This window comes from Bactrocera neohumeralis, chromosome 2, assembly GCF_024586455.1.
Source record: "Bactrocera neohumeralis isolate Rockhampton chromosome 2, APGP_CSIRO_Bneo_wtdbg2-racon-allhic-juicebox.fasta_v2, whole genome shotgun sequence".
NCBI lineage: Eukaryota > Metazoa > Arthropoda > Insecta > Diptera > Tephritidae > Bactrocera > Bactrocera neohumeralis.
Genome location: NC_065919.1, coordinates 71822944 through 71833518, shown reverse-complemented (window position 1 = coordinate 71833518; position 10575 = coordinate 71822944).

The window sequence follows — 10575 nt, the reverse complement described above, 5'->3', positions numbered from 1 at the left end:
TGGAGCTATTTTTAAAGATTTGAAAAATCTTTTTGTTTATTAAATATGCATGATTTTGATTTTAAAAAATTTATGGGAAAATCGTTTTTTTTTTTGTTCTGCTCTATTACAATAAATATTGAGCACAATTAGATTTTGGACACTTTTAATTTCAATTTAAGAAAAAAAATTAAACATTCAATGCAAAATATTTAAAAATATAGCTTTTAATGCCAAAATCGGAATAAAAAATTTAAAAAATTAATTATTATATTTTCCAATCTTAAACTAAAGCGTTAAACATAAAATTTGTACCAATTTTAAAATCTGATTTTGGAATTAAAAACTATCTTTTCTTATATTAAAATAAATTTAAAATTAAAATTTAAAAAATTAATTAAAAGAATTAATGAAAAATTAAAAAAATTCATAAAAAAATTAATTAAGAAAATACAAAAAACTTAATTCTTAATTTTAAATTAATTTTAATATCAGAAAAATTAGTTTTTTAATCTAAATCAGATTTAAAAATTGATAAAAATCATATCTTTACCGCTTGAGTTCAAAAAAATTAATTAAAAAATTAAAAAAAAAATATTTTTAATGTAAAATTACTTTTAATATCAGAAAAATTAGTTTTTAATTCCAAAATCAGAATTAAAAATTGATAAAATTATATCTTTACCGCTTTAGTTAAAATTTGTAAAATTCGAATTACGAAATAATGTATGTATGTATATTCAAAAATAATTGTAATTAAAACAAATAAATTAATATTCATTAATTAAAAAAATTTTAATTGTTATATAAACTTAGATGTTTGTGTTTCGAAATTTTAAAATTATTTTTAATTAAGGTTTTCGGAGCTGTTTTTGTTGTTGCAAAATATCATTACAAAATAAAAAAATTAATGAATTTTTTAATGAATTTTTGCAACCCTCGAACAAGGTATATTATTGAGTTTGCCACGAAATTTGTGACACTGCGAAAGAAACATCGGGCACCCTGCAAAATATATGTATAAATTGGATTTATGCATGTCCGTCTGTGTATACGAAACTACACTTTAAGATTTGGAGATATCGATCTGAAATTTTGCACATGTCTTTTTCGCACCAAGAAGCTGCACATTTATCGGAACCGCTGATATCGGATCACTATAGCATAAAGCTGCCATTAAAACTGAACAATCGGAATCAAGTGCTTATAAGGGAAAATTTTTCATTTGAAGAGATATCTGCACGAACTTTGTCAAGGGATAATTCTTTAGTTAACTGTGCAATCTCAGGTAAAATTGTTCAGATCAGCGTCACTATAGCCTACAACTGGCTTACAAACTGAGCGATCAAAGTTCTTCATATGATTCTTTTGTATTTGGGAAGGATTTTACAGCTTCGATGCAACCGAAGTAAGCGTTTATTCTTGATTTTTTTTAGTCGCATGTTTTTGCATATTTTTAAAAATATTTTTATATAATCAACATTATAAAAAAAACATGTTTCACTTGCCTTATTTACTGCTTTGTCTAAATAACAATCCGTTGTGTTTATACTGCAGTTCGTTCTAAAACGCGGAAACAAAAGACGATGAAAGAGTTAATATATAAAAAAAAAAAGTTTTTTCTTTCCAAAATTAAAATTCCGTAAATTGCAGTTCTCAAACAAATTTTCAAACAATTTTTAACGTTTCATTCATTTACACACAAACGTTTGTTTGTATGGACGTGTATTTTCGTAGCTGCACCTTTTGTCAAATCACTGGCAGTTCCTTTGAACACGAAATTTCGCAAAAATCAGTTGGCAAATCGCGCCGAACACCGCACAGCACCACAACACTAACCGCCAAACCCTACGCCACTACAACTATTTTTTATTTGTTTTAGCAGGTGCTATTCGATAAGTTGCTAAGTGAAATAGCTTTTGTCCGCAACACTGCTCAGCACTTTTTATACAGATTAATTGGGTTTTTTCTGTTTGCTCTCGCCTGCTCGTTACACTGGGTTTCGGCTGGTTAGCACTTAACGGTTCGAATAACTTCCACAGACTAACTGCTGTACGATCGGCGCTAAGCGTCTTCTATTCGATTCGCTTCCATCTTTTCACCTGCAGCGCGGCGCCGTCGCTGCCGTTGCTGTCGTCGCGCTTGCTATCAGTCAGACGGCCCACAATGGTGGTAGTGTTTCTTGCGTTTAGCCACCTATGTGCGAGTGTGTGTGTGTGTGCTGTCTGTATGTCTGCCTTCCAAGTTTGACCGAAATCGCTCGCGGTGCAAATATGAGTTTACTCACATGAGTACCAGACACATTTGCACTTGACGCATTCGCTCAACGCCAGTGTGCCGAGCGTTCGCATTCGCATGTGTAATGTATGTGTGTGTGTGTGTAAGTGTTATAACAGCAACAAAATCATCTAACTTTATCAACGCCAAACATAAAATGTGTATGTTTGTATATGTGCATTATTTTTGCCGAGTTTTTGCCGTGGATCGCGCATCCGCCGTGTGGACCACAATTTTTGCATTGTGTGTAATGTGTGTGCAAGTGTGACCCATGACATTTTTATTTCTTTGTTTGTTTTTTTTTGCATAAACATGCATTTTAGAGATACATATGTATACCGTATATTATATATATACATACATACATATAAATGCAGTAAATATTAAATAAAAACAAACAATTGCCTGCGTGTCAGCAAATTTTGTGTTAAAAGTACTGAGTGCAAAATAATTTTCATGTTTTTCGTTAATTTGCGAAAAATCTTATGGCTTTCTGTCACTTCTGCATTTTCACATTGCAACGCGTTTTCTGTTGATTTTCTTCCTCAACAATGTTTTATTTGTTCTTTTTCCAACTTATATCTTTTCTTTTTTTTTAAAGTATATTAATTATTTCGCTTTTGTTTTGCAGTTGGCGCGCTCTCTTACTTCTGTTCGTTTTTAATTTTTCTTTTTATAATTTTTTTCTTTATTTTTTTATTTTGCTTTTCTTTTATGGTTTTAAAATTGTGATTTGGATTTTGAGGTGAAGTTCATGCCAAGAATTGGTGCGTCCTCAGCACTCAGCAAAAGACCTAAGAAAGCAAAATAATTTAGCGAAGCAGCAAATAACAACAAAGAAGGCTAAGCGGCAGTCGAACTGCTTTTGTTGACATAGAATGAAGTACCAATTGTTATTAATAAACCAATGCAGACATTCAAAAGCTTTGCTCACTGTGTTAACTCACCGTTTTTATCAATTTTTGAAGAACACTATTACATACTTATGCGCATATAGATTCGAATTTTAAGATTTCAATGAATTAGCATATTTTTTTATTATCAGATTAATATGAATTCCAAATTCAAAGTTTTACGGCCTTTCAACTCTTGCGAAAAAAATATAAATGAAGCTATAATACCTTCAAGCTTTTATAATACCTTCATTTATGTTTTCTTTTCAGAAGAGTTCTTCATATAAGCGTGTTTTATACCATAAGTAGAAGAAAACAAAAATCTTTGTTTGGATTTTGATCGGTCAGTTTTTGTCAAATTAAAAGCTTTTCCTTATAAAGATTTCAATTTGTTTGTTCACTTTGTATGGCAGCTGTATTCTATATTTGTCCGATAGCGGCGGTTCCAACAAATGAGCAGCTCTTTGGTAGGAAAAGACTCAATAAAAAGAAGAGACTCAAAAATTTAGAGATTAGTTCATATACATACTACTTTGAGCAAAAAATAGTAAGACTTATTTGTGACGCTCACAGTATACTTTACGGTGTCTCCAACATTTCCCCTCTGGTTATGTTCATAATTTTAAAATTCTTAATTTATTCTTCAAAATCTATGTAGTCCCATTCAAAGTAATCCTCCTTGGCCCTAATACATTTCTTCGATTAACTCAAAACAATTTCCCCGGAGCGATTTTGCTCAATAGTCACGGGTCATCTGGCGATAAATCAGGCAAATACGGTGGTTGCGGCACGATATTGGTTGAAAATTTGGCAAAAACCTCGCGAAGAATTAATGCTGTATGCGACGGTGCGTTATCGAGGTTCAAATATCAAGATCTATTTTTAAAAATAGCTTCACGTAAACGAGGTACCATGATCTACGGTCGAAAACAAATTAAAAGTTGACCAAATGGCGCAGTTAAAAAAAAAGTTGAATATTACCTAAAATTTTGGTCGTTTTTAGCCTGCCAAAATTCGATTTTGATCAGATCAAAAACTGGTAGGTAATTGTATGGATAACTATATATAGAATAAGCAGGCAAGCTGAGATTGGTTCATTTGTTATTTAATAATAAAAACAAAAAATTCTAAAAATTATGTTACGAGAAAAACGCGTTTAAAAATAAACTTATGGAGCAGATTGAACTGAGCGGCTACTCTTTAGAAGGCTGTAACTCAAAAACTACTATAGTCGAAAGTCAAAAAGAGTTATATCTTTTAAAATGTTAGAACGTTAGTTTTAAAGGTATAAGCTATTTAAATACAGATGAACTTCCATAACTCGAACTTCGATAATTCGGAGTTCTCCATAACTCAAAGTTTTTTGTGGGTCATGGTAATTCGAGGTTTGCCCCTTGAGGGGGGAGCCTGATTTAGAAGCTTCAGAAAATCGAATTTCATTTTTTACTTAAATCTCTTTAAAAAATATCTAAGAATATGTCACCAAAGTTATAGATGGAAATTCGAAATATTTTCGAAGCTAGAAGGGAAATAGTGTCCGAGCGTTTAGCAGATATATTAGCGCTTGAGCAGAAAGCGAAAACTTTGACGCGCGATTTCTCGGTTTGTCATTTTTACGATTTTACTATTGTCTTTGGCATTAAATTATCTTCTATTTAAACAAAAAAAAACTAAGAAAAGTCATGTTTGAACATATTTTTAAACAACATAACGTGGAAAATTTTCGGCAAAAACTCAATTTTTTTTCAAGTTTAAAAAAATTGTAGAATTTTACACTTTTTTAGAACTTTTTTAGTTTAACTAGAAGATATGTTATTAAAAAATATGAATCTATTTAAATTTTTTGTTTCAGATAGAAATTGAGACCTGCATCCTGCCCGCCGTCCGTCAAATGCACTTGCAGGATACATCGGGCAATTGCTTCTCATAAGCAGAATATAAAAGATTTTGTATTCAAACAATGTGAGAATGATGTTTATATAACTATAAACCCCAGAAATTTCGTTTTAATCAATTAATTCTTTCCCTCTCAAAGACATCCACAAAAAAATCGATTTTTTAAGCTTCTAAATCAGGTAAATCTTAGTAAATATTCATAAATCGATTTTTTTCAATTTTTAAACTTTTAGAAGAGATCAAAAACAGAACCCCTTTTAATGAAGGTTATGGTGCTTGAAAATTGTCAGGGCAGTGTTAGAGAAATGGCAAGAGAGTTCGACATCTCTCACGAATCCGTTCGAATGATTTTGGTGAAACGCGTTCTTGCTCGACTCGTTCCGATAAATCTGATTTTTTTGGCAAAAAGAGTAACGTAAATAGATTTCTTTGGATATGCTTGATTGTGCGAATTCCAATCCCATATTCACGGAGAGCATTATAACTGACGATGAGGCATGGGTTTATGAATTTGACATGCAAATAAGTCAACAAACATCGGAATGAAGGGAAAAACGAACCAAAGCCAAAATAACGACGCCAAAGCCGCACAAAAATCAAGCTGATGCTCACTGTTTTTTCGATATTCGTGGTTTGGTGACTCATAAGTTTATTCCGAAGGGACAAACGTTCAATAAGGAGTTTTATTTGATGGAATTGAGGCGTTTAGGTGAGAACATCCGTCGAAAACCGCCAGAATTGTACAAGAACAATTCATGGATTTAACACGATTATTAAGCTCCATCGTGGAAAGCTAGAATTTTGACCGAGTTTAAAGCCAGAAACGCAAATAATACCATCGATTAGCCACTGTATTCACCAAATTTGACTCCGTGTGATGTTTTCTTGTTCACCAAACTGAAAATGCAGCTCCGTGGAACGCGGTTTTAGTCGATCGATGAGTTGAAACAAAATTTGCTAAAGGAGCTGAAGGCCATCACAAAAAGTGCTTATAAAAAGTGTTTCGAGGACTTGAAAAATCGCTGACATAAGTGTAATACGTCTGTTGGGGATTAATTTGAAGGCAACAAATAAATATTGATTAATAGTTAAATATTTTGCGTTTTTTTTTTAATTTTCGGGTACTTTTTATTCACAATGAAGTTCCGGGTGGCAGAAAACACTCCAGCTCTGTCGTCGTATATCTCGTACAGCTCTTCGTTCCATCGAATGCGATATTCGCCGTGGCTAACGCGCAAGCGACCATAAATCTTTCGCAGAATTTTTCTCTCGAAAACTCGTAACGTCGACTCATCGGTTGTTGACATCGCCCAATCCTCTGCACCATATAGCAGGACGGGAATTATGAGCGACTTATAGAGTTTGGTTTTTGTTCGTCGAGAGAGGACTTTGCTTTTCAATTGCCTACTCAGTCCGAAGTAGCACCTGTTGGCAAGAGTTATCCTGCGTTGGATTTCTAGGCTGACATTGTTGGTGGTGTTTACGCTGGTTCCAAGTTAGACGAAATTATCTACGACTTCAAAGTTATGACTGTCAACAGTGACGTGAGGCCATTGTCTATTTTCTAAAAATAACAATGCGTCACTACGGAGGTTTCTTTAGGCTAATCTTACTCGTTTTGCCTCAATTTAAACTATTTTGAAAATCCATCTTCTTGTGTTGTCACCTTTATGACAGAAAGAAATGTATAAACATAGAACTTAACGAAAAATTCTTCATGGGCATGCAATAGTCTGTAAACTGGCATATTCGAAGCTCTTTTCCACAGCGGAACCATAGAACAAACTTTCGCTTTTGTACATAAAATTAATATAGCATTTAAATAATATCTGTTTGTATGTATCTATGTAATTACACATTTGTCTGCAATTATGGATGAAAATTGCACTTAATAATTCAATCGAAAAGTTATTAAATAATTTTGAAGTACGTTTGTTTTCACATTTTTCGCCCAGTTCAACGACGTGCACACGTGCTTCTGCGAATGCACACTGTCAGCATGTGTAAAGTTTTGATTTCGTCTAAGCGTATTTACATATAAGTAAGTATGTAAAATATATGCTGTAGATATGTTTTTACAAATCTCATTTAACAACGTGTGGCATTAATTCATTTTTTCAATAATTCATTAATTCAGAAGCAATAATATGGCTATTGATTAGATTGATTGTTGTTGCTTGTGTTCATTTGCGCAGCACTGCTGCTTATCACACAAGTGAATTCAGCTGATTTTCGGCATAAGTATGTATATGTGTATGTATTTGTATTGTATTGTTATTGTAATTGGCAACTCTTAGTTCCTATTATTGCAGGCATTTTTCAACTTTTGGTTCGTTACTCTTCCGGATATTTGCTGAAGGTCAATAATTCGCTTTCAAAATCGCATTTCAAACAATCATAAATACACGCATACATATAAATATGTATATGCCTTGTTTAATTCATAATTAAACGCACACAAACACGCACGCTCTCGCATAGTTGCAAGAGTTTGTATATACATACGGTTACAAGTATATCTTTCAGTCTTTTAGTCTCATATTTCAGAATTTTTGAATATGCTTGTTTAGTTATGGTGACGTGTTGCTTATTAAGCAGCTTGTTGCTGTCAAATATTAACTATGAAGTAGACGTGTTAATATTTCAAGCATCTAGCAGCGCTAGCAGAAATACATACATAAGAAATAATAAGCTAATGCGTTTGTGCGTATGTGTATGTTAAGCGCGTGTGTGTGACTAGCAGACTGAGTGATTTTTTCGCACACCCTTAATTACTTATTCCCCCGGCATCATTGCGCATGTGTGCCGACTATCAACTATGCCTGCATACGCGTCACTCATACGCCTGCACAGCTCTATATCGCACCTCACGGCTCTGCCTTATCAATTTGATATTTATTTCATTAATTTCAATAATTTCGAATTCGTGTGTGCGTTTTACACTTAAATCACGGCTTAGCCGACCGCCGGCGACTGCGCAAGCGCCGAATTTGTTCGCCAACTTCTTGAGTTCAACACGGAAACAAAAGACTTAAGACACGAACTTGTTCCCTTCTAACAAATGCATATTCTTACGAGCGGAAAATTTTTCAATAACTCACTTCTGTTGGCTTTATTGTATTTGTGCGTGTCTGCATTATGAACTTAATTTACGATTAATTAATAAGACAAAGTAATTATGATTTTTATTAAATTCACTTTTATTTTTTTAGAAACACGCACAATCGGCAAGGTTTCTGCATGCAGCATTTTTTAGCTTTATATTCTTATTTGCAGAACGGCTTGTCTTTGGCATGTAAATACAAACGCACACATGCATATATTTGTATATATTAGGGTGGGTTAAAAAAATAAAATTTGTTTCGAACGAAATGTTGTATGAAGACATTTATGTAGAGTAGTAGCAAATGTGCGAAAAAACTATTAGTTTTCCAATTTTTGGTGAAATCACATATTTCGAAACCCGACACACCGATTTCGACTAAATTTCACAGTGCGAAAATGGGCGAAATCGGACTATGACCAAGCCTATTTCCCATATAACATATTTATAAATTCCTTTTGATTCTTTGACTTTCCAGTACACAAACTAAGTAGAAATTAATATAACGGAATAAAACTTTGCAGTAATAATACCTTACTCTAAAAACATTACCACCACTTTATGACCAAAAATTGTCCAAATCGACCAGAACTCTCCTATGTGCCGAATATGCCAGTATCCAGTATCTATAGTTGACTTTTAACCGAAAATATCGGTGAATGTATTGGATATACAGAATTCTTTTTTTTCCTGATAATAGTATCTCAGTGTGTCAAAAATGGATTGAATGGAGTCAATACTTCCCTGAACCCCCATATACCTAATATAAAGATTTTCGAACCTTCGGATGATTTTCTACCGCATATATCAACCAACATGAGAATTAACTCAATGAAAGTGATTGTTTGAGAGGTACTTTATGAAACCCAGCGAACATTTTTTACCTTTTAAACCATTGGGCTTACGAAAAAATCGAAGGAGACCGTTTCGTAGAGCATTCTATTTCCAACAAAACCTATGCAACAAGACATTTTTCCAAGTACTTGGAAGCGAGTTACAAAATTTTCTTTCTGATAATAAAAAAATAAAAATAAAACTGTAAAGCGGAGAACCTTCCGTTACAGTTAAGAGCTCCTACTTGGAGAGTCTTTCGTTGAGGGGTCATTGTCTGTCAACCATTTTTTCAGAGTACGAAGCGAAAAAAATATCGATTTGTTTACTCACCTTAATATGTACATCTACATAATAGATTTGGAAGTACATGTGAGCGGTGCAATATTTTTATAATTTTCATATAATTGTTATAATCAGGCTTATTTTATAGAAATGTGTTCTTTTATTTGAATTTAATAAGTCAACGTATATGGTTTGAACAAAAAGTATTCATTTCTTTTTAATTACAAATAATTTTTTTTACTTTTGAAACATAAGTATTCTCCTGACTTGCTCTTCTTCAATTGAAACTCAAGGTCATGTGACAAATTTCTCTTTTTTACGTTTTTATATTAATTTTATTGCAACAAAATGCCTTCGTCTCATTACAAAGCGACCTGTTTTGTTTGTTTTTGGCAAATTGTGTGGGTGCAAAACGCTCTGAGGTTGCGTTAGGTTATGAACAAATAGATATATTTGTGTAAAAACGATTGAGCAGAGCAGTGAGTGACCCACAACGGTAATAAGCAACACATTCGATAACAAAAAGCCATTTGCTGAACATTTTTGAACTCTATTTCAGTCAGTTTTTATATGAAATTTCATGAACATATGATGAAACATAAACACATACATATGTATATGTATAGCTTGCTTATTTGGAAAGTTGTACTTCGTTATTGTTTAGGTTGTTTGTGAATATATGTATGTATTTGGAAAATGTCTACACAATCTCACATTAGTGAATATTAATATCATACTTATTGGATTTATATCATCAACTGCCCGTATTTGACCAGAAATAAAGTGGTTCCAATGTAAGTCGCGCTCTTTGGATAAACTGGTATATTGCTCAAATTGCTTATATACTGGCAAGCAAAATACATATATTCAGCGCAGGAGATGTACACTCTTTCAGAAGATTTTACCTTCTCTGTTTAGCTGTGCAGCTCGTGTTATTTTCTCCAGCCATAAATTGCTGGAAACCCTTGTCTGAAACCTCGATTGGTATCGAACGGCTCGGAGAGGTCCTTCCCGGTGCTCAACGTCAGCTTACACAGCCGTATTAGGGATACCAAGTTCGGACATAGCAACATAAAGACAGTTCTAAAGACAGTTTTACATCGACCAAGAAGCGGTGAGTGTCGATCTTCCTTTCACGGGTCTTTTCCAAAATTGATGAAAATCTGGTCGATAGTAGATTTTCGAAGTCTAATGGCACACTGATAAGGTCCAATCAGTTTGATGACAATGTGCTTCGCTAAGGCGATATTAAGAAGGCTTATTCCACGGTAAATACTGCAAGAAGTGCAATTCCACTTTTTATGGATTGTG